Below are 25,141 nucleotides of genomic sequence, written 5' to 3' on the forward strand. Positions count from 1 at the left end.
CCTTAATCTGACTTATCTTCTGCAAACTCATAGCTCATTAGTTTTAAAAAGATATTGCGTTGCAGGTTCCTGTAAGGCCATGCTATTTACCATACCTAACGCGAAGTTTTGATGGAAATCCATCAATGTGGGGTCATACTCATCCTTACCTTCTTCCCCAGAAAATACTGATCATAGTTTCACTGTTAACCTTCCACGTATGAGTCAGGGTCACTATTTCTTACATTAGCTATTGAAGCGATACAACGATGACCTCAAGAATTATTGAGATGTATAAAGTTATCTGTCCTGACAGAAACTGACTCCTGATGTTTTTTGCGTTCCTATGTATTAAAAATATAATACAACAGTAATAACAAGGATTTATTGAACTTCGGCCGTATTTCAGGCACTATTCTAAATGCTTACTCCTCATTTAATCCCAACAATCCTATGAGGTAGGCATGCATCATTATCCTTTCCGTTGTAGAGATGAGAAACTGAGTTGGCAAAAGTCAGGGAACACACAATTTTTCCTAGCAGCATTATTCATAAGAGCCCCAAAGCAGAAACAACCCAGATGTTCTTCAACTGATGAAAGGATAAACAAACTGGAATATCCATACCATGGAATATTACTTAACCATAAAATGGAAGTACTGATAATATGCTACAACATGGATGAACCTTGAAGAAACCTGATGCTAAGCGAAAAAAGCGTCACAAAGACCACATTGTATGATTCCATTTATATGAAATGTCCAGACTAGGTGAATCCATACAGACAGAATGCAGATTTGTGGTTGTCAGGGGGGAAAACTGTTCAATAAGTGTGGGGGTTTACTTTGGAATAGTGGAAATGTTTTGGAACTAGATAGAGGTGGCTGTTATATAATACTATGAATATTCTAAATGACACTGAATTACTCACTTTAAAAGGGTTAATTTTATGTGATGTGACTTTCACTTCAATAAATTATTTAATGTTTTAAAAGTCAGGGGAGAGGGAAAGAGAAGTCAACATTTAAAAATTGCTGGCTAGAAAAACAATTCATAAAAGAAAGAAAGAACAGTATTTTCCCAGGGAAGGCACTGATGTCTGTTGAGAGTAGTTTTCATGGAAGCTGAAGACATGTATATTTACATATCTATATATCTATATATCTATATATCTATATATCTATATATATATATCTACATATATATCTATATATCTATCTATCTATCTATCTATCTATCTATCTATCTATCTATCTATATATATCTTTGTATCAAGTAAGAATAAATGTACTCTAGGCAAGGACCAAAGTAGCAGTGCTATGAGAAAAGCATATGGACTATGTGACATCCTTTTTGATTATACAGAGACTTTCTGTGTTTAATTTTTAAGTTTTTTTTGGATTCTAGGACGTTGGGATTATTTGGTAACTCATCTTTCAATATATAGTTGACACTTCTGGGTAAATTCCTTGTATACACATTTCAAATTGTACATGACTTGAAGGCCGAGAATGTTCCTCTGTCTCCTTCCCTGCTTCCTCAGGCTGTGTCCCTGCTTCCTCAGGCTCCTTCCCTGCTTCCTTGGGCTCCTTCCCTGCTTCCTTGGGCTCCTTCCCTGCTTCCTCAGGCTGTGTTGTGGGTACCAAAAACTATTAGCCATGTGTTTCTGTTTCTTACTGCTGGACCTCCTCTCTTGGTGAAGGCAGCTGCAGTCGCTCTCTGGGTCATTCTTTAGGGAAAGCAAATGAGCCACACAAAAGCCAGGATCATCCTGGAGTTGTCTGTCATTCCCACACTTGGACCCTTGATGCCTGGAGCTGCCAGGTTCTGTGCAGGGGAAATGGGAGGCACGTGGACCTCTCATTAGCATATCTGACATGGGACCGTTTGGCTCCTGGGTCTGTCCTGAGCACTCTGGGAATGATCCAACTGATAAAATGCACTGAGAAATTCCAGGGCTTGGCTCCTAGTTCCAACTTCTGCAACACCTTGGGTGAGAGACTCATTTCTAAGGAACCCGAGAACCGCAAGTTAGAGATCAAAGAGTCAGCAAGTAATTCCCTGAGGACAGCCATCCCAGCTTCAGGCATACTCATTATTCATTTTTGTTTTCCTTTCTTAAAGTGCTTTTTGTTGTTTTCTAAAATGGTATCCTTCTAAAGTTTTCTCCAGAGACTGCCTTCAAGCTTCAGATAACAACATTTGTATATATTTCTGCAGGACCCATCACTCCATTAAAGAAGGGCTTGGTCTAAACCTTCAAAAGCAATTTGAATTTTCCAGGTAAGTTATTTGAGTTATTCCAAGTAAGTTATTCCAAGTAAGTTATTCCAAGTAATTTGAATTTTCAGGTCTGAGATTAGGTGTCACTTCATCTTTTAGGAGAAAAACATTTTTTTCATGTCAGCTCGTAGGTAGGTCCCTGCTTCCAGCTCTCTCATGGTTTTTTAGGAGACTCTTCCATAAAAGTTAAAAAGGGTCTTCCACTTGGTTGACTGCCTTCTAACCCAGAAAATTATTTTTTATTATATAGGAAATTACTTTCTGCAATAATCCCAACTGGAGTGCAATCACCGGAATAATGTAAAAGTTCCAGCGACGTCAAGCATCACATTTCTGTAAACATTTAGTTCAAAGAGGCTTTTATTTCTGCTGCCAGCGGCGCTTCTGTGTCAAGGACCCCACAATCACCTCCATGCTGGAGGACCCCTAGGAGGATGCATGGGACCTAATGCAGTATCGTACTCGTGGCTATGAGTTATTCCAGCTGAAGTATACAAAGCAAACCAGCAAGGAGAAAAGGCACATGGGGGGAAGTGTAGAGGAAGCTTCTCCCCGTGAAGTCACACAGGACGGGACACACTTCATTTCTCCAGGAGCGAGTGTTGTGACAACATGTTGTGACAACACATGTGAAGGGCTGCCACCCAGGGAGGCTAAGTGTTCAGGGTTTCTATTAGGGCTGGTCCCATAGGCACTTCTCTGCCCTTGTATGTATACTGGAACTCCAGACTCCCACAAACACTTTCAGCACCGTTAGCCACTCCGGGCAGTTAGGGAACTGTGGGAACTCTCCCTACATCTAAGTTCCCAGGTGCCAGCCAAGGCTCAGCCTTGAAAGCAAGCCTTTCTAAGGTGAGAAGTACTAATCCTGCCATTAACTCTGTTTTGCACATTTTCTCTACACTCAACGTGTGGCTTGCCTTACCCATTAACCTCCTTAAAATAATGTACTTCATTCTTTGCTTCTCAAGAGCGGGCTGAGCAGGTGCATTTTCAAGGATCTCTTTACTGTCTTGACTTCCTTATACATGCATGCTAGGACCCAGATGGCTTGAAATGAAGCAGTGTTATGCTGGGAAATATGCAGTGAGACTGAGGGAGCTAAGGTAGAAATCCTTCTGGAGCTGCTCAAAAATACCCAATATACATCAGTGAGACTTTGGTCAAATCAAGTAATAATGAGTCCATATAGTCACTATTTTTTTTTAAAAAAAGAGCCTTACTATTCAACGTCATATGTTATCTTCACGTGCATCCTGTCAGTTCTCTTGCCCCCCCCATCAGTGTCACCAGTCATCATGAAATGTAAACCCAAGTGGTCGTGTGTTTTTAAGCACTTGCCCTTATTTTAATAATAAGCAAGCAAATAAGTCCATCGTTGCGTTTGCTAGCAGAGGGAGAAATCACATTTTCAAACATTGTTCATATTGGTGAAATAAAGACTCCATATTGTCAGAAAATATGTTGAGACATCCCACAGTGTGGTGGTGAGACTTGGCCCCAGCCACCCCATGGTTTGGGGAGAGGGTAATCACTGGCCCTCACATAGAGACTTTCCTTTAGCGTGGTGTGGGCTTAATTTATTTTCTCAACTGTGATGGTGGATGTGTGTTGCTCAGGCTGTAGGTTGAGAGTGGCAAGAGTGGAATGTACTTCATTCTGCTGTGAAAAATCAGTCATATCTTGGTTTTGCAGGGTGCATTCAATACCCAACTGAGTGAACCATTGCTATGGGTTGAATCATGTCCCTGAAAATGTATATGTTGAAATCCTAACCCCCAGTGCCTCAGAAAGAGACCTTTTTTGAAGATAGGGTCTTTAACAAGATAAAGTGAGGTCATTAGAATGGGCCCTAATCCAATACAACTGGTGTCCTTACAGAAGGGGGAAATGTGGACACTGACACACACACCGGGAGAACACCATGTGAAAACAAAGGCAGAGGTTACAGCGATGCTTCTACAAGCCCAGGGTACACCAGCAATTGCCAGCACACCGCCAGAAGCAAGGAGAAAGACAGAGGACAGATTCTTCCTCGCAGCCCTCAGCAGGAACCAACCCCGCTGACACATTGATTCCGACTTGTAGCCTGCAGAACTGTGAGCAGTACATTTCTGTTGTTTAAGCCACTGTGTTTGTGGTACTTTGTTACAGTAGCTCTAGCACATTAATAGAACCCGTCATTCAATTCAACAAAGATGCACAGAACTCTGAAAAGGCAGAGAAGGGGATTAAGTGCTGCGGGGGTGAAAAGTGCTAGGGGAAGCTTCCACTCCAGTAGGAGAGGCAGCCATGCACACACAGCACACAAAACGGGCTGGCAGGCACCCCTGAGAATTCTACCAAGTTTGTCATGCCTGTTTTTCAAAGAACCCCGCCCTGCCCCCAAAACGAAATCTATAAATAGTTTATACTGTTGGGTTGAACTTTAAAAAATGCTCAGTAAGGATAACAATCAAAATTGCTTAAGGTTCTAATCCCATTAATAAATCATACTGACGACCACAAACACTTCCCATGGCTTTCCACCTGTGCAATGTCTCCTTTAATCTCACGGAAACACCGCAAGGTGAATTCTGTGTTATCCTCGTTTTTCCGATGACAAACCTGGAGTTGAGAAGTTTCACCTCTCCCTCCAGGTTACATGGCTTGCAATGTGGCAGAACCCAATGTGACTCAAAGTGAACTGACAGTTTCTCCAAGTGTGGTCTGTGGAGCACCGCACCAGAATCGCCTCCGTCCCTTGTTAGAAGGAAGAGTGCAGAGCCCAGCTCCAGAATTACTGAATTTATTATTCTCTGCGCCAGAGAAATCCTTTTTGTTTGTGTGTTTGAACAAATCCTCCTGATGATTCTGATTGACAGGCGCTACTAAAGCAGCAGATAAACTCTGCTGCATCTGAAAGGTTTCTCAACACTGATCTGTTAGAATCAACAGAGTAGTTTGTAAAACTGCCATCCTCCCCACCACAGCTGAATCAGAATCCCAATAGTGGATCTGGGGGAATCACTTATCAAAACTCCTTGGGTGATTTGGATGGACAATGAGCATTGAGAAGTGCTAGTAGGACACCCATGCTTCTAACTCAAAATGTTGAACTCTGTTTTAATGAAAGACAAATCTAAACAGCAACAGCCAAACAAACTTTTGATAGCTAAAATGGTAAGCCATCTGAAGGTAGAGGATTATGATGGCGGAATGGGGACCATGACATCAGTGGGTACTTGATGGGGAATGACTACAAGTCAGTGTGGAAAGTACTAATAGTGGGAACTACTAATAGATTAAATGAGCAAAAGAGGGGAACTTACAACAAGAAGTACTGACTTCACAAGTGGATTGAAATCAACTTTTGGAAATAATATAGGATTGTTATATTTTTAAAAAGGAAAAAAAAGCTTGTTTAAATTTCTTTTTTAAATGAGGGATCGTATGGTATTTATAAGTGCCAACATGATGTCATGGGATGACCAGGGGCTTTGGAGCCAGAAAGGCCTGGATTTAAATCAGGGGTTCTCCACCTGGGGCAAGGCACCATTTTTGTCCCCTGAGAACACTGGACAATATTTTTAGTTGTCACAACTGGGGTAGGGAGAGTTCTACTGACATCTACTGAGCAGAGCCCAGGATGATACTAAACGTCCTACAATGCACAGGACAGCACCCCCAATGAAGAATTATCAGCCCCGAAACATCCATTGTGCTGAGGTTGAGAAACCTGGTTCAAACACGAGTTGCACCATCAACTAAACATATAGCCTTGAGCTCAACCCTTCTGAGCCTCTCTCAGGGTTCCCATATGAAAAATGGGGAGAACAAAACCTATGGCACAATAGCAATACCTAAACCACTTAAGAAGTGCCTGTTAGGTCCTAGGCACAGGAAACCGACATACAGAAGTTGAAGTTCAGAGAGGCTGGTGACCAGCTTAAGTTGCACAGCTTGTGAGCGGCAGAGCAGGCTTAGAACCGAGTCCAAACACTGTTCCTTACATCACGGTGCCTCCCAGCCTCCAGAGGGAAGAGTGTAGGGCTCCCTTGGTCATCCAGTTGGACAGGTCACTTGTACTCCCACAGCCTCCTTCCTAAGAACTGATCAGAATCATGGATATTCATTGGCAACAATTAGCTCATCTGGATAAAGCTCAGGTGTAAAAAAGACAAGTGACAAGTGTTAGCCAGGAGCTAAGAACGTAACAGAACTGAGAACCAAATATCTCCATAGGGTTGTGATGCAATGCAATCAGTGACTAATAGTCTTACTGGATGTAAATGGACAAACAATCTAACGTCACTTTTCCAGGAACAAAAACCCTAACTCTAGCTTTCCAGAATCATAGGGTATTTAGAGTCCCAACACCACACCCTTTACTGCTGCCAAAACATGCAGCTAAAGTGCTTTAGCTGGAAGCTTCTTACTCAAATGGGTTTCATTAACAGAAAATGATGCCTCCATAAATACAAACACCAAAGGTCCTGTTTTTTCTTTTGTGGATTTATATTTCCATTGCCTTTCTGCCTTCAAAGCAACAACACTTATTTCTTATCTTGAGAAAGAGTTCATGCACATAAGGTACAAACTTCTAATTTAGATATCAGTTATGGCTCTAACGCTGGACAAACTACCCGATTTCCCTGGTGTTAGGAGTCCAGATTTAAAAGAAATAACATCCTCAGTTGTAAGTAATAATAATAGCTAATTATTGCATGTGTATTATGTCCTATGTGCTTGACACATACTATTATTTTCATTTCATTTTACAGCGGAAGAAACTGAGACTCCAAGAACTCTAATGGCTTGCCCAATGTCACAGAGGTAGAAAGTGACAAAGTGAGCATTTGCAACTGGGCTCTCTGAATCTGAAGCCTGATATTGTGCTGCTATATCCCAGCAATGACAACTGTGATGCAAATATGACAATGTCAAAGAAGAAAAGGAAATTCCAGAAGCAGGATTAGCAATAGTATCTTTAGGATGGGATTCTGCCTACTCAGGAGGCAAAGGGTGGATGGTAAGAGGAGCAGGGAATTTGAAATCAAAGTAGACTTAAATCCCACAATCAAGTTACATAGTCTCATTGCACTATATTGTTTTCCTTTAGAACTTCATCAAAATTATAATTTTATATTTACTTGTATAATTATTAGATCTATCTCCTCTACATATGCCAAGATAATTGAAGGCCAAGGTTTTTGCTAACCATTTTATCCCCAGGACCAAAATGCAGAGCTTGGCACATAGTAAGTGCTCAATAAACATTTGTTAAATGAATAGATGGACAGAGGAAGAAAGAAAAGGAGGGAAGAAGGGAGGGAGGGAGGGAGGGAGGAAGGAAGGAAGGAAGGAAGGAAGGAAGGAAGGAAGGAAGGAAGGAAGGAAGGAAAGAAGGAAAGAAGGAAGGAAAGAATGAAGGAAAGAAGGAAGGAAGAAAAGTTACTGTTTGATTTTGAGCAAGTGCCTCACCCTTTTCCCTCTCAGTAACTTTTATAATGGAAGTGTTTATAAATGCCCAAAAAACCTCATTGGGTTGATGTTATGAAATGTGGCCTCCTTGTTATTATTAACCATGCCCAGTTAATATCTGTTTCTCTGTATGATGCAGTTTTGTATTTTGACCTTCAGTAGATGGTCTCAGTTTACAGTCGCTACTATTTGCTGGGTGTGACTTCTCTCCTTGACTATATTTTAAGAACTGATAGGTAGGGACATATCCTGTAGGATGTTTGAATCCCTTGCCTTCTGGCACAGTTCCACACAGAAGGATGATTCTCAGCAAACAGTTATTACACCAGAGCAAACTGAATGCCCCTGGGGTGGTTGCACACTTTTTCCTAGGCAGAAGGTTGCTAAGATGTTTGGGGAATGTGAGCGTGGGAGCTTACATGGAGAATTACTTTCCTTTGGACATTTTATATATATAAACTGTATATATATATTTAATAGAAACTATTAAAATTATGCTGATGGTAACCACTTTGAGCACCTCTTGTAATTGCGGAAGTCAAATGTGACTTGTATTCATGTTTTGTTATTGGTGTATATTGAGTGTGACTATTTCAATACAGTTTGTTCCTCTCTTAAAACGTGTACACATTGTTTTGGCCCCCTGTGTCTATATAATTTGAAGATCTAATTGGCTTTCTTAAGTGATTCATGAATGGGGCAACATCCCATCTAGCAGCTAAAAGGGTGTTGCCAGGATGTTTTAAAATCCAAACTCCCCTCTACAAAATTGCTTTGTTTCGGCCAATATACTCTCACCAGCAGCATTTGAGTGGTCCCATTTCTAATTACCATTCCTGCCAGGATCTGTAACTCACTGCCTATCCAACCCCGAGAACAAGACGAGACTCTCAGCATACTTTTTGTCCACTCCAACATCTGCATTTTCTTAAAATCAGTGGAACTCTTAGGTCTAGATCTGAGATGTGCCTTAAGTATAAAATACACACTGGATTTCAAAGACTGCGTAGGGAAAAGAAATGTACACTGTATTGTGAATAATTTTTATACTAATTCTATTTTGATTATTAGTGATTCTGATGTGCAGGCCGCATTGAGAATCACTGCTGGCTTGAAAATACACAACAGTGGGAGAGGAAGAGAAAATGAGAACTTCTTATCAATAGCAAACACACCTATATTATCCGAAAAGCAGAACCAACTAGTGAACACGCAACTTACCCTTTTAAAATAAATCTTAAAAAACAAACAAACAAACAAACAAAAACACGACCCCAAATACAATAGATCCTTAGAAATGTTGGTGATTTGGTTAGAACTTCTTTGTGTTGAGGAATAGAAGACACGAGGAGTCTACAATGGCTTTTTCAAATGATTTAAGACTCAATTTTAAACCATAGCTAAGATTCAGGAACCTAAACCTGGCCCTACAGACTCTGGTAACTATGGCTTTGATCACCAGATTTCAGACCTTGAAGAAGATTTTTTTTTTTATGACGGTGTCTCCTCTTCTCTGTCCATTCAATGGATACTGCTAGAAGAGGCTACTCAGGGTTTGTAACCTGAAGACTAAGTGTTAATAAAGCCTAACTCAAAGCCAATTTTCAGAACATGCTTAGACGACAGAAAAAAATGTAGACTGATTTTCAAGTGCCTGCAACTTTTTTGGAGGGCAGAGGTGGTGGAGAGGGGTTCTATAGTAATTGTAATTATCAAAGGGGACTTAATAAATGGTCACTTGTTTCTGTGCTAAGGGCTTATGCAAATTCACTAAGTACCATCCCTTAGAGGTGACGAGGGTCTTAGAATATTTTGCTAGAAATCAACACTCAGTTCTACAATGAGCTAGAAACTCAACCACCTACAGGACTGAGACAAATAATCAAACACAGATGACATACTGGTAATGAAATGCCACAGCAGGTAATTAAACCTTGCAATATTGATCACTGTGTTTTTAATATTCCATTCACTAAAGCCCTTTCTATTTGATCACTTTTTCCTTGAATTCCTACAGCCACTTTCCAAGTACAACAAATACATGAGTGAGACCTGGTTTTGCACTTCAGTATGAAAAGCAAAAACTGCAGCTGTGTGAAAGCCCAGAGGGAGTATACATGAACTAATTTCTTTTCTAATTTTTGGACTCAGAGAAGGGGATATTTAAGCATCCAGCTACCTAAGGGTCTCTGCATCATACCTGTCATGCACTGTACATCATCCTTTAGAAAATGTATCCTCAAACACCTTTCAAAGTGCTTCCATATAGGAACCCTATGGGACAGGCAAGAAGTATTACTGACTCCAACTTACAAGGAATATGTCAGTCAAGAGGCTTTTGGCTGCAAGTAATGGAAAACCCAATTTACACAATGGTTTCTAAACTGGTCATTCTCAATGTTGGCAAGTAAATGTTGGTACAGTAAAATATACACATTCTCAATGTTGGTACAGTAAAATATACACTTTCCTATACTGTATGTTGGCGGAACCATAAATTGATTCAACCCTCCTCAAAAGCAAATTAACAATAAATGTATAAACATATTTAAAAGTCTGTGCTCTTTGACCCATTAATTCTACCTACACGAATCGATTTTAAGGTATTAATCCACTGAAAAAAAATAACAAGGAAAAAATTTGTGACAGGACATAAAACTATGTATAAAACTATGTACATACAATACAATGTCAACTCTTTTAAATACATTTAGGAAAAAACTGAAAAGAAATATACCAAAATATGATTGTTGTGGGCTGAATGTTTGTCCTTTGCTTTTATCGCCCCTGCCCCCCAATTCACATGTCAAAACCCTAATCCCCAATGTGATGGTATTTGGCAGTGGGACCTATGGGAGGTAATTAGGTTCAGATGAGGTCACGAGGGTGGAGCTTTCATGATGCATTTAGTCATCTCCTAAGAAGAGGAAGAGCTCTCTTGGTCTCTACTTTGTGGAGATACTGTAAGAAGTCAGCCATTGACAAGCCAGGAAGAGAGACTTCACCAGAACTGGACCAGGCTGGCATCCCGATTTGGGACCTCCTGGTCTCTAGAACTATGAGCAATAAGTGCTTGTTGTTTAAATCAACCAGACTATGGCATTTTGTTAGAGAAGCCTGAGCAGACTAAAACAATGACCAATAGTTATATCTGAGTTTATGAGATTGTGGATGATTTTTTATCTATTATTTTTATTCTTTTTCAAACTTTCCACAACCTTTATGAGTTACTTTTTAATTTTTATAAAGCATAATGAGTCATTAATACATGGTTACTTCCCCATTGTAAAAGTTAAACAATAGAGAAATATAAAGTAAAACAGAAAAAGTCCCTTTTAACATATTCTCCCAACAATCCTTCTTCATCAAGTTTGGTTTCCCAAGGGAAAACACCAATAAATGTTTATATATGTATCTTTCCAGGTATTTTACTTTGCATTTACAAACATGCATACATATGTAAGGAAACATACATATACAGAGTTGGGGTTTTTTTTGTTTTAATTATGGCTTACAAACAACCTCAGGGGAACTGGATACTTCCAGTATGATGTTTTGTTTGGCCCACACAATGATTTAAAAGGTTGCATAGCTACACAAGAAGAACTTTTTTTTACAACATAAACAGCTTGGAATTGATTGTCATATACCTGGCTCTTCACATTTTGTTTTCTGCTTTGTGTGTGTGTGTGTGTGTGTGTGTGTGTGTGTGTGTGTGCATGTGTCGCTTTTTAAAAAAATTTTGGCCCTTTAAAAACATTTTTTGATGCCTGCTTGCCCTCCCAAGGTTTTTGTCTTTGTCACCCTGTGTCGTTTTCACAAATAGCTCTGTAAAATGCTTTTTTAAAAAACAAAACATTAAATAATAAATAACATTTGCAGGTCAGTATGTCTAGATTTACCTCATTCTTTTCTACATAGTATTGCATCGTACACATTACTTTTATCATCAAAATTTTGAAAAGTGTATGTTATTTTATTTTAGCGGAATTTAGATGCAAATTTTCAATTTGATTCCAGTTTTCTAAATGTGTTCCTGTCTGCTCATTAGCTATGAAGCGGGAAGTCTTTTAGTCTCTGTTTAATTTTTCATCAAAGATGGTTCATGAAAGGGTGCATCAGTGATCTGGAAGGCATTCTTATCCTGAATGCTACATCAATAAAGACTCTTGTTTGTACAGTGGAAAAGCAAAATTATCATTTAGAAACTCCCTTGAGGAAACTTGCTTTTCATACAGAATGGATTATTTGTCAAAATGTCAAAGGACTCTCCATAATTTTTTAAAATATCTTTCATGCCCAGAAAACAGCCATTGGTTGGAAATTTTGTGAATCGTGATCGCCTCGATCACCCTAGATATAGCTTAAATCTGTGATCAAACTCAGTTCCATACATTGCTGTGTACTGTCTTATCTTATGTTGCAATCATTCCATGCCTCCTTAATTTAAATATCTAAGCTTCTCATCCCCTAAATACAGTAATTTCCTGGGGGGGGGGGGGGAATCTACATATAGATTTTTTAATCTATATGTAGACAAAATAAAGCCCAGACACCCACGTGGCTGTCTGAATAGGAAGTTGCAGACTATTGCGGCAGTCAAGAGTAATTAGAAGTAATTCTAGTTGTACTGACATCGCTCAAATATCATTAGAGGGGATCCAATGCACAGCCTACGGTGACAGCTCTCCATATGTTCTTTCTCTAGTCCTCGGCATCCCCTCCTCTTCTCAAAATTCTGTCCCAAAGCCTCTCGTCCTATAACCCAGTTTAGTCTCTCTTTTTTCAAAGCCAATTCCCATTCTTGCTTCTCTAGTCTTCCTAGTAGATTACCTCCAATCCATTGTTTAGGACCTTGGAGGAAGTGCAGAGGTGGAAGGGAACAATCCCACCAGACAACACGAAAATTGACCTAGCAGGAGGGGAGAAGACATAAGAGATAGAACGAAATCTAAATACTTTTACTTCATCTTTTTTTTGTTTTTGTTGTTTTTGTATTTGTTAAATATACCTACAGTGGCTAGATTTTTCAGATAAACAGTTTCTACGCATGGACTAGAACTGGGCAGCGTATTGAAGGTGGGATTATTTCGGAAAATCAAGGGAGAGTCTTTTTGAAGATTGATTGTTGGTTTGTTTCTTGAGAAGAGAAGGAAAGTAACATTTACTGAGTGCATGCTACCTTGGAATGCCCCTTTTACATGTTATTTTGTTTAGCTGGATCAATAATCCTGAGATGAATGTATTAATGTCTCCATGTTATATGTGAGGAATATAAGAGGCACCTGCGTGCTCTAGGAATTTTCCTGTCAAATTCTGCTTTTCACAGAGGCAACGTCTTCTCTGGCTGGCTCTTATTGAACCAGAGGTGTGAGCATGTGACACAAGGCGCACCAATCAGATTTTCTCTTGCAGAAAGGTGGAGTCCAGATTCAGAGACACAGGTGGCTGTATTGTAAGAAGATACTGAACCCTCTCAGAGAATGGGACCTGGTATCTAGAGAATCTTTGTTTGCTGACTGCCATGGTGGGACAGGTGGTGCTGAGAATTCACACTCAGCTGTAGAAGATGGGAGAAAGTTCATGTTCCTACTTACAAACGGGCTAAGAGATGGAGAAGCGTGGCTGCAGGTGACGTGGGGTTAACAATGGGAAACTCGGAGCAAACCAGATGATGTGTTTGGGGTAGGAACAAAAAGAGAAGAACCCCTTAAGTAGCTGCTGCTGGGAAGATTTGGGAGCAGAGGAGGGATTTGAAAGTAAGCCAGGCAATGTGCAGGGTAACCCCTCCTCTATCGTTCCTATGAACTCCTCAGTAAAATCTGATGAGTCTCGTGTTTTCGAAAAAGCAGGCTGTTTCTGGAGTGGTTATGAGCCCTGTGTCAGCGCTGGTGTAGGACAGGAACAGGGGCTGGACATGGGGACAGCTGGCATTTGGGGGTAAACCCAGGGGCTGTGAGGGTGCGTGTGGAGAGGGTGCAGATAAAGCTGGACTATAGAGAGAGGAGAAAGCTGGCAAGCACAGAGAAATGAAGACTAGTGACAGTAAAAGTCTTGTTTTGTGGATAGTGTTAGTGTTTTGTTAGTCCCAGGTCCTGGTTCTAACTCTTTCTGAAGCCCCAAATTTTTCCTCCCCTCACTTTCTGGGAGAGTCATTTTGTATACTTATTATAAATTCTCTTTCTCAGTTCAGCCTAGTTCCAAGTAGGGTACTATTACTTGCAACAACAAAAAAAAAAAAAAAAAATCTTAGTAACTACAAGGAATCTGTGGTTCCTAGAGAGTGAATATGTTGAGAAAAGTTCTGCAGCTACTTAGTGGTACGTAGGAGTTGGGATTCCAACCCTTCTCCTCACTCTACCCGCCTCACACTCTGCTCAGTCCCGCTGGCTACATGGCTATTTCACAAACACACCAAGCTCACGCCCATCCATCCTAGTGGAGTCTTTCCCCGTCTAGAACTGGCTCATAGGCCATTCCATCGTCTTCTTCAGGTCTCAATTCAAATGTTACTCAGAAATAACGACCCTGACACCCTCATCGAAAATTGTCACTCTCTAACCTCTTCCTCTACTTTATTATTATTATTACTATTTTAATAACACATCACTGCCTGAATTTATGTTATATATTTATATGTATTCTTGTTTCTCTATCATCCCCACCCCCACCCCATCCCCCCAACACACCAGAGTATAAGCTCCTCCAGGGCTGGAATCAACTCTCTTGTTCCTGGATGTTTTTTCAGTGCACTGACTAGAACTGTATGGGACATCCGGAAAGCACCCAACAAATATTTGTTTAATTTATCCATTCATTAAACCTCGATCTCTTTCTGACTTCCATGCTATTTTCGTGGTCTCATAGTACATGATACAATTCTAGAAAAACTTAGAAAAATCCTACTGGGCCAAGGAGGAAAATAATGCCTGAAGGACATCTGTGAAAGTCGGCTTATTATTGTGCAGGGACTGGATGTCTGCTGGCTCTTCAGATGGACTGACGGGATATAGAAGGTGAGGTGCATGCTGTGGCCCAGCACTTATGAGAACAGAGCTGAAAGCTGGTAAATTCATTTCTAGCTGTTCTCTCCTAATTAGTTTTTCTGACCTGGGAAAACAAAGCTTCAGTGACAGTAAATAATGCTTTTGATCCCGTGATACCTCACGTTAAATCACAAATGCCATCTACTTTGTTCTTGGGTTAATGTTATTTTCTGGGCCTGTTCCTGTTGCTCACTTGAATCATGCTCACTGTCCCCAGGCTGCCTGAGACAGGTCCTGGCTCACTGGGGGTACCCTGCCCCCACAGCTGTACTGGGGGAAAGCTGCTGGACTTGGAAAATGTCCAAATAATGTCAAGAGGGACAGCTGAGGGAAGAGGAGAGGAAATGGGACGCGCTCTCTCATCCAAGCCACACGAGGCTTTTTCAGAGCAGCACTTGGAAACCACGCTGTCAAACAGAGGGTCACTTTGGTTATGGCTTTCAGATCCTGCTCCCCCACCTAACCTATCTCATATACCAATGTTGACAGTAGCTCCTAACCGGTTACCTTAACACATGCATTGTTCAATCTGTTGTCTTTAACAATGGGCGGATGAAGGGACGCAAGTGGCACGGGAGTCAGTACCAACCCACAACCAATACTGGAAAAATAAAATTGAAAAATAAATGGAATATAATATTAGCTTCCACCTATATATAACTCTTTCATCTTAACTACTTTACTTTCACGGCACTTAATTTTAAGATAAGAAACTCGCCATGATCAAATGGCCGATTTTGATGATTCAATCCGTTGGCGAGGCCAGGCCTCAAACTCGGATCTCTTGCCTCCAAGACTAGGGCTCTCCCTACTGCAATTCCCTCCCAATCTTTACATGCAAAGAATGGCTGGCTACACAAATTATTTTTCTTGACTATGTTGTATTGCTAAATAAACAGAGTCTTTAAGGGCCACAAATTCAGAGAAAGCTAACTCAGCAGCCTGTAAAAGACAGCCTGTAGCTTTTAGTTGGCAAATCATGACATGAAGTCAGACGTTTACCCAAGTTGGAATGAGAGCCTCATTGCTAATGAGAGCCCATTCTGAGGCATTGAAAAGACGTAGAAACTTACATTCCCGGCAAACCATCTCCACAGGCTCAGGAGCCAGCGCCTGGAGCCTTCTGAACCAGCCGTGTGGCATCAAAGTCACCACGTGGTTCAGTTTCACAAATAGCAAAGATCACTTTGCTCCTTGACTGAGTGCCACCAAAATTTAAAACCTGGCAGTTGAAATGGCCAAGCAGCTGTCGTTCTTTCACCAAGCTCCTCATAGAAAACGAAGTGGTGAGTTCAGTAACTCTCTACCTAATTCTGGTGATTTTGAAGCCATTAATACTTAATTCCAATTCTCCCTCCCTTCCACCACTCACTCCTGACAGACAAAGGGGAGTCAAGGCTTGCTTGAACTCCCCAGATAATTGTTTATCCTTTCTACTTGCCTGGGCATGTTCTGAAAGCATAGATAGCAATTACCCGCAGGAAGTGGTGGCTTCCCCCCTTACCTCTTTGTTTTATTTATCGTGTTTTAGAAGTGTAATGTGACTACTGGAGGGATAGTCCAATGCCCAGAGGCTGAGGCATGTAAACAGATGGAATGACAGAGGGGAAGGGCCCTGAGCATATACCGAGAACTACAGGTGGAGGAAAGGGCTTAAGGGACAGAACGACAGCAGGACAAAATGTCTTTAAACATCTAGTTTAAAAATCTTAAAAATGTTGACCCAGCAATTTTACTCCTGAGAATTTATCTTTATATCACCTGGGGTCTCACCTGGGGGTGAAGGGGAGAACAACTGCTCTGAGTATTTACAGCAGGGGCACCCTAGAGCTGAGCACCATCAAGAAGCCTCTCCAGCTCTGTCGGCTGAGGGGACCTAGGAGAGAGGTGACATTATCAGACCAGGGCCTATAGTCACCTGACAGGAGTGGGACCTTGATGGACCTGCCAGGCAGCGGTGGAACAACTAAGGAGAGAGATGGTCCCTGGGTAATGAGCTTCTCCCATCCTCCAGACTCCAGTCTCCCACTCACACCTCCCATCGGACAAACCCAGCTGGAAATGGCTGACATGAAGCCCAGAAGCTCAACATGCAGGGGTCCCCCCACCCTGTGATGCAGGGCGGGACTCAGGGAGAGCAAGAAGTGGATCTGAGTGCTCACAGGCCCAGGATAGCAACCTAGAGTGGAATGATATGTGTTTCAATAAGTAAATGCTTGCAAATCGGTAGACGAAGTCATTAGGTATACATGCTTATACCTAATTATAAAGAGTAGGTTTGGATTTAAGAGAAGTGAGATAATCAAAAGCATTCCAGGAACAGACGTCTTGGAAAATGTAACAGAAACATAGGTGGAATAAAAACCAGAATTAGGAAACATAAAAATGGACCACATATTTGTCAATGATAAGAGAAAGAGGGAAATAACTCTAGTTGAAGTCGAGAAAACATGCCAAGACAAACTACACATTACAGCTTATTTTCTCACAAAATGAGCTGGGCCTTATTTATAAGAATAGAGTGTCAAAATAATTCCCTGTCATATGACAAGAGATGGGGGAAGTGACTAAGTATCATAGAAATTATACCCTTTATCTTGAAGTCTTACCACATGTCCAGACACGTGTTCAGCATCTTGAGACCCTGGAATCCATATCCTGATAGATGATAGGGAGTAAAGGATTAACTAGACAAACCAGGGGTCGTGGTGAAGCTGTGGCACAGACCTCTGGGGACATGACCAGAATAAGGCTAAAAATCAAGAGGCAAGTCAAAGGGAGAACTGACAAAAGACAACCCAATTGTTATTTTGCCAAGAAAAGCCTAAACAAACAAAAGCTGTGAATTACAAATCCATATATCACTAAAGAAATAGGAGGACAAAGAAAATCTTAGAATAAGTCCAGGTCTTTAAATTGAATAGATTTAGATAAAAACAAAACTTATTACATTGTCCTATTTTTCTCCTTTTGCTACGAAGTGGCATATGGTAACCACTGATTTGATGACTCTTGACCTTCTTAATCCCAAGATTCTATGATCTTGCCCTATTTTATTAAAGTAGTTTGTGTTCGGTTGGAGGTATGAGCTGAAGAGACTGTTAGGGTTAAGAATATATTTAAATTTAATTGATATCCAGCCAGGCGATTGATTTACCATCAATCACCCCTAAAAACCCCTATTGGTAGGGGGAGAAACTGCTCTCCTCAGCAAAAGCCAGGGGGAAACATACTGGTCACACCCTCATCCCCAATAGCCCCTTTCACCATGTTTGTACCAGATGACCTTAATTTCCATTGGCTGCTGCCCTTTGGACCACACTTAGCGTCGGACTCCACTGCAATCAATCTCTAAATTGGTTAGAAGTTTAGAGAGTGGCTTGACACAAGAAACATTATCCAAATGGGGGTGATGCTAAGTCAAAGTCTCTTGCTCTTTTTGGGAATTTGACTGTGAGATGTATGTGGAAAGAATTTAGTTCCTGATTCTTCTAATGGTGGTACTGTTGTGAAGCGAGAGACTTCCTGACGCCAGAGAGGTAGCAGCTCTCTCAGTGGCCCAGTTCTGCAGTGTGGCTTTGTGATTCGTTTCTGAAAACCTAACCCTGAGTCTTTCTTTTCCCCCTCCCTATGACTTGATAGCCATTTAATAGCTGTAATAAATCTTTTCCTGCTTAAACTGGTTAGAGTGGATTCTGTTCTCTGAAACTGGCCTCTGACTGACACATACGTAATTCTTGCATTAAAGGCATTACACCCTTTTGGGGAGACTGGCACGTAAACAAGTCCTTTAAGACAATGCTATAATCCGGGCACATGCAGAGAATACCGTGTGCACAGAGGAGTGAACAGCTAACCGTGAGACTGCCGAGGAATGATTCACAGGGAAGGTAGCACTGAAATGCGAAAATTGTGTGTAGGAGGTCACAGATGGACAAGGCCAGGAGGGCATTCCACACCGAGGAACTGGCAAAGATACAGAAGATGAGAGAGTAGGGTTGGCGAGTTGAGTTGAGAGGCAAGAACAATGAGAAAAGAGGCGGATCAGGCTACAGGTGGAAATCAAAGACCCATGTATGTTAGGGCTCTAAGAAGCTTCAGCAACAATCGGGTGCAGTCCATTTATTTCACACATACAAAAACAGAAGCCAGAGAGATAACATGTCCAGCTCAAGACCAACAATGAGCTTCACCGTCCACACCAGAGCACAGGTCTTCTGACTCCCGGGCCTTTTGACGCCTTCCAGGTAACAGACATGGACTCCTAAATGTATCGTGTAAAGGTGAATGTTACAAACAAGAGAATGGGTTCAATGTTTGACTTGTAACTTTGAGGCACCAAAGACTATGAGAGTGGATAAATAGGGCAGTGGCCATAGACAGGTAAAGAGTCAAGGGAAGACTTGTTTTTATTTATTCCTCTATTGGCTGCCTTGACTTATTTATTTGGGCAGAGCAAACGATGTCCTTACTGCTGCGAGCCATCTGCCATTTGCTCGAGAGCATAGTCAAGCTCGAATGGGTTCCTGGAAGTAGGGGCAAGAGACCTGGCATGTTTCCAGTACGAGGGAAGGCGCCAGAAAAGAGGAGAAAGTTGAAGACAGAGGAGCAAGGGAGTCATTGTGTGATATGGGAGACTGAGGGTAACAAGCTTGGATTTTTATTAGCACCTAAGGACAGAATTGACAGGAAAGTCCTGCCAGGGAAACAAATTGTGCCAATTATTCAATTACCTGCAATTATGAAAATTGGCGTGATGAACCTCTAAGAAGAGGCTCGGGGAGGCTGTTACTCAGAAATGAAACCAATTAGTTGAGCTCTTTGATGAGAATCTGATTGGCCTCTCCCTGCCTTATGCTCAGCTCTGGCCATCTCATAAGTCTCCTTTCAGGAGAATCGATTGGAGATGCAATGGATGGGCTCGGAACAACAAAAGGCACAGTCTGCCAAAGGCAGAGCTGGGAGAGGGGTGCCCTCTTCCTTCCCCAGAGGAAAGTCTTTCTGCCTCATTTACCTGCTCCTGCCTGTTGACTCCAAAGACAACTTGTGGAAACGTTCTCTTCCCTCAAAAGTGGGAAGAGCCCCAAGTACCCACACTTCTGTTCCCATTAAAGAACAGTCCTGCCAAATGCAGTATATTACACTGTGGACAATTGTATGTTCTTTACATATAATTATGCAGCTATGTCAACATGTTAGAGTCTGAATTCTTCCAACAAAGGGAATGACAGTAGCTCCTCTATATCTCAGAGCCCTTTGCTTATCTACCTGTTATAAAGCCTATCATCTCATTATACTGATTCCGCTTCTTTTCACGTCTATTATCCTCACTACTGTGTAAATTTTTCAAGAGCAGAGACCAAGGGCTGTGCACCTTTATGTTCTCAGAGCGCAGCACAAGTCCACTCACAGCAACAAAATACCACCATTTAGTCAAATTATTCAATGAATGAGTGGCATTTACTCAAACGGGAAGAAACGCACACCAGCATATAAACACCGACTATAACTATATATTGAGAAATGCACGTTTAGCAAAATATCAGAAAAGCATTTAGAGTTAATTCATAAAAAAAATAAAAAATAAAATGCATTGTGGGTGTTTTTTTCTCCCATGAAGTTATGTTCATTAGGAATTTTAAAAACTTTTTGTTTCGAAATAATTCTAGACATACAGATAAGTTGCAAAAACAGTGCAGAGTTCACATCGGGCATTCAACCTGTTTCCCCAAATGCTAACAACGTACAGGACCATAACACCATAATAAACATCAGCAAGTTGGCACTGGTCTAATGCTATCAACTAAATTATACACAGTATTTGAATTCCACTCGCTTCCTCCCTAACGTTCTTTTTCTGTCTCAGGCTCTAATCCAGGACCCCATGTTACATTTAGTTATGTCTCTTTCCTTTTCTCTCATCTGTGATCATTCCATAGTCTTTCCTTGTTTTGCATGACCTTGACTTTCGAAGAGTACTGCTCAGTGATTTTGTGGAATGGCTGTCATTCTGGGTTTGTCTGCTGTTGAATGTGATTAGACTGAGGTGATACACTTTGGGGAAGATGCCACGGAAATGATGTTGTACCTTTCTCAGTGCACAGTCTCAGGGGCACGTGATGTCTTATGACTGTCAGACCCATGCCTGGTTAAAGGGGGAAGTCTGCTGGAGTTTTCCACTGTAAAGTTACCCAATATCTTGGAAGAGATACTTTGAAAGTATGCTTCGATACTGTTTCTCTTCACATTTTAACCCACTGATGTTAGCATCCGTTGGTGAATGTTTCCTGCAATGGTGATTTTCTGTTTTTTTTTCATGTCTTCTACATTTTAAAATTAGAGTTCCTCTGTAAGAAACACTTGTCTCTTCTCCTCCTTTTAAAAGTTAGCTAATTAGTGTTCAGTTCACATTGTTGTAAACAGAGCTCCAGAACTTTTTCTTCTGGTAAAACCAAAATTCTGTACCCATTAAACAACAATTGTCCATTCAACCATCTCCCTCCCTCTCCCAGCCCCTAGTAACCACCATTCTACTTTCTATTGTTATGAATTTGTATACTTTAAATCCCTCATATAAGTGAAATCACACAGTATTTTTCTTTTTGTGACCAGCTTATTTCATGTAGTATAATGTCCTCAAAATTCATCTGTGTTGTAGCATGTGGCAGGATTTCCTTCCTTTCCAAGGAATACTATTTCATTGTGTGTATGCACCACATTTTGTTTACCCTTTCATCCATCGATGGACACCTGAATTGCTTCCACCTTTTGGCTGTTGTGAATAATGCTGTTATGAATATGGGTGTACAAATATCTCCTCAAGACCCTGTTTTCAATTCTTTTGGATAAATACCCAGAAGTGGGATGGCTGAATCATACCATAGTTCTATTTTTAATTTTATGAGGAGCCTCCATACTATTTTCTCAGACAAAATTCTCAATTCCTCTCCTCTCCTTGGCTCCATATCCCATTAGCTACCCAGTGCCATGAATCCTTTCTAATTTGTGCTTTTATGCCAGGGTGACACACTGTGGCTTTCAACATGCCAACACATACATTTTGGCTGGAATTAGGGTTGGGACTAGGGTGAGGTGAGTAAAGCACTTCCCTCAGATGCTAAAATTTTAATGGGGTGCCCCCAAAACTGAATCATCACGATAAATAATATTTTAATACAATATTTGTTTTTAAATCAAAACCAGTGCCAAAGAAATCTTATGAACAAATGCCAAATTTTTAAATAAAGAAGTATCTTGATGCGTCATATTAGATCCTGAGGCAAAAGGAACACTCAGTAACACTGATCCTATCTTTATTTAAAATTTTGTTTTAAAACAAAATTTTGCACACAAGACACAAGACAAAAACCTTACTTGCTTCACCCTCATCCTGGCCCTGGCTGTGATACTTCTAGCTTGTTTAGGACAATTATTCCAGACTTGATTGTATGTTTCAAAAACGCTATTACACCATCCTTACCACTTTTCATGTTCCTCTTTTACTGAATGCTTTAGTCATACTAAACCATTAGGCGATCCCTCAAAGGTCTTTGCTTTTTTCATATCTCTGTCCTGTGACTGCTGCTTGGAATGGCCTTCTCCCCACTTGATAAATCCCTGGTCATTCATCTGACCCAGCTCAACCATCACCTCCTCCTTCAGCCTTCTTTCACATCCCCAATTGGAATTTACTATTTACTTCCTCTTTCTGCTTCTATTACAGCACCAAACTCATTCCCTTGCTACTATGTATTCATTGGTATATTAAGAAGAACACAAAATGTTTGTTTCAAATTGGTTCCAGAATACCATTAGGGAGAGAGTTGTCTTCACATTCTCTTTGAGGGCACAAGCCATTTTTACTTAGACCTTACAAGGCAGAGTGAATTCATAAGGTTGGAGAGTTTGGAGATAGACACATTTTTATTTCCCGATGGACTATCAGTTCCCTGAGAAGACAGACTAAGTCTTTTCCATTCTCTAGTAAGCGTGTGCTGGGTTTTCAGTAACATTTGAATAGAATTTGGGCTCAGTGTGTTAACACTGTTCACGTTAAGTGGAACAAAAGAAACAAAACATTACTATGAAGAGCTATTTGAAAGACAAATTCTTTTTTCAAACAAACTAAGAACTAAGTATGTGAAAAAATAACCAAATGTCAACTTACTGGTGGAAATATAGTTAGTGGTGAGATATGTGAGCCCTGCAGCAGAAAAACTGGGCTGGAAGCCAAAGAGGCAAGAGTCACGTTAAGCAGAAGCTGCCAATTCAGCTGCCTCTCCTTGGGTGGGGGCTGAGTTAATTTGAGTGAAAGGCTTTGGGGGCATAGGAAAATAATCGCTGCACTGCTGTCAGTGGGAGTCTCAGGATCAGAAAACTATTCCTTGGAAAGGAAAGGGTTAGCAGCTGGCTCTTCTTTCTCTTTCCCAGAGAAGCCACTGGAAGGAAGGAAGGATGTCCTGCTGTGGCGAGAAAGGATCCAGAGAGCACCTTTCATGGACCAGCGTCTGCAGGACTCACCTGCATCTCACAATTACCTGTATTCTTGGGATTCTTAGTAAGTCTTGTTACTGGGGAAGAGCTCCAACTACTGTGAATCTGATGTTACAATCTGCCCCTTCGTGTTATCTTATCTTGAATAGCCAACTGGCACACAGTTTATATTTTCTTTATTTTCCATAGTTTTTAGAAACACTGCTTTAAATGAGTTAGTGTTTATAAAGTCCTTAGTGTCTGCTACACAGTAAAGTACTCAACAGCTGTTAGCTTATCTCCTTCTTGTTCTTCAAAAGTATAAGTCTGTCTCAGTTATGCTTTTGGAAAAAAGAGGGCACCCTGGGGCAATGGCATTGGGGTAGAATTGAAAGATTCCACAAATATAAAAGCTCAAGATGAAAGACTTGTTGAATATGTAGATAGCCTTCCGTTCCTTTTAGAAACATTTTCCATCAGGAGCGTTTCTCTGCTTGTTCCTAGAGAAGTTCCAAAGGGAGCCCAGAGGAGGTCATGAAGGTTATGAGTGGAAGGTCAGGGCTCGGCAAGCAGCGTGCCCTTCCTCAGTGAATGCCCCTCAGTGTGCCCGCAGCTCTCAGGTCTGCAGGCTCCGATGTCTGATTTGTGAGTGCCCCAAGGGAGGAGTCATCTTTTAGGGACAGACTCCTATTAACCAAACTCACAGAGACTGAAGTATACAAACTCAAGCCTCCATGTATTTATTTATATGAAAAATAGCGGGAGCCAGAGACATCTCTGTCCTCTGGCTGGCATATTGTCTACAAACAGTCTCTATGGAAAACTAGAGTCAGTTCACTTGGTGAGCAGGCACTCATTCAGATCATTTTAGTTGGTGCCTACTAGGTAACAGAAACATTTGGAAACAGAGGTTGCAATAGTCAACAATGTTTACACTATGGGAGGGCGCACATTCCCAAGGAAGGGGAGCCAAGAAACAAGTACATAACAACCAAAACTATTTCCCGATAGAGATAAGCCCTATAAAGAAAATCAAACAAGATGAGGAAATAGGTTGTCCTACGCGACAAGGGGTAGGCATGTTATTTAGGAAAGGCTTTCTGAATGACAAGAAAAAGCCAGCCTCATGAGACAGGGCTGGGGGAATGGCAAGTACAAACGTCCTGAGGCAGAGTTTGCCAAGTGTAAGGAACAGAGGGAAGGCCAGTGTGGCTCTAGGAAAGTAAGTAAAGGACAGAGTGGTGGGTGACAAAATAGGGAAGGAAAATGGAGGTCAGTTCTCATAGGGCTTCAAGGGCTACCAGTAGGAGTTAGGGCCCTCTTCTGTATGCAGTTGAAAGCAACTAGATAATTTCAGGCAGGGGAGCAACTTTATAAATGAGTGTGTGGCAGCTGGGTGGATGAGAGGGCAGAGCAGCAGCAATGAGACCAGTTAGGAGGCCACCTCAGTGGTCCGGATGGGCGGCCATGGGCCATAGCGAAGGCGGAAATAGTCAAAACCATTTTGGGGGTACCGCTGTTAGTGCTCCTTGACTGAACATAGAGGAAAGGAAAGGATAAAGTAGGCCCCCGGGTTTGGATCATCAGAAAAGGGTATTGACAACTCATGATTTCAATAGTTTAGATATCTGGCTGCATTCACCTGCTGCATTCTTCTCTATTCCTGCCTCCGAGACCAGAGAAAAGGGTGAGGGCTGTCCTTCTCCGGGCACAGTGTGGGTGGACGGGGCGTTACCAATGCTGCCCTTTGAGCCGCTTTTACTATGCAGCCATTCAATTCATTCAACTCACATTTATTAATCACTTCCAGCGTGACTAAAACTGTTTTAGGTCCTGGGACGACAGCAGTGGGGAAATAATGCCACCAGACATCAACAGGTCTGTGGGAGAGTTTGTGC

Source organism: Rhinolophus sinicus, linkage group LG09 (genome assembly GCF_036562045.2).
Source record: "Rhinolophus sinicus isolate RSC01 linkage group LG09, ASM3656204v1, whole genome shotgun sequence".
NCBI lineage: Eukaryota > Metazoa > Chordata > Mammalia > Chiroptera > Rhinolophidae > Rhinolophus > Rhinolophus sinicus.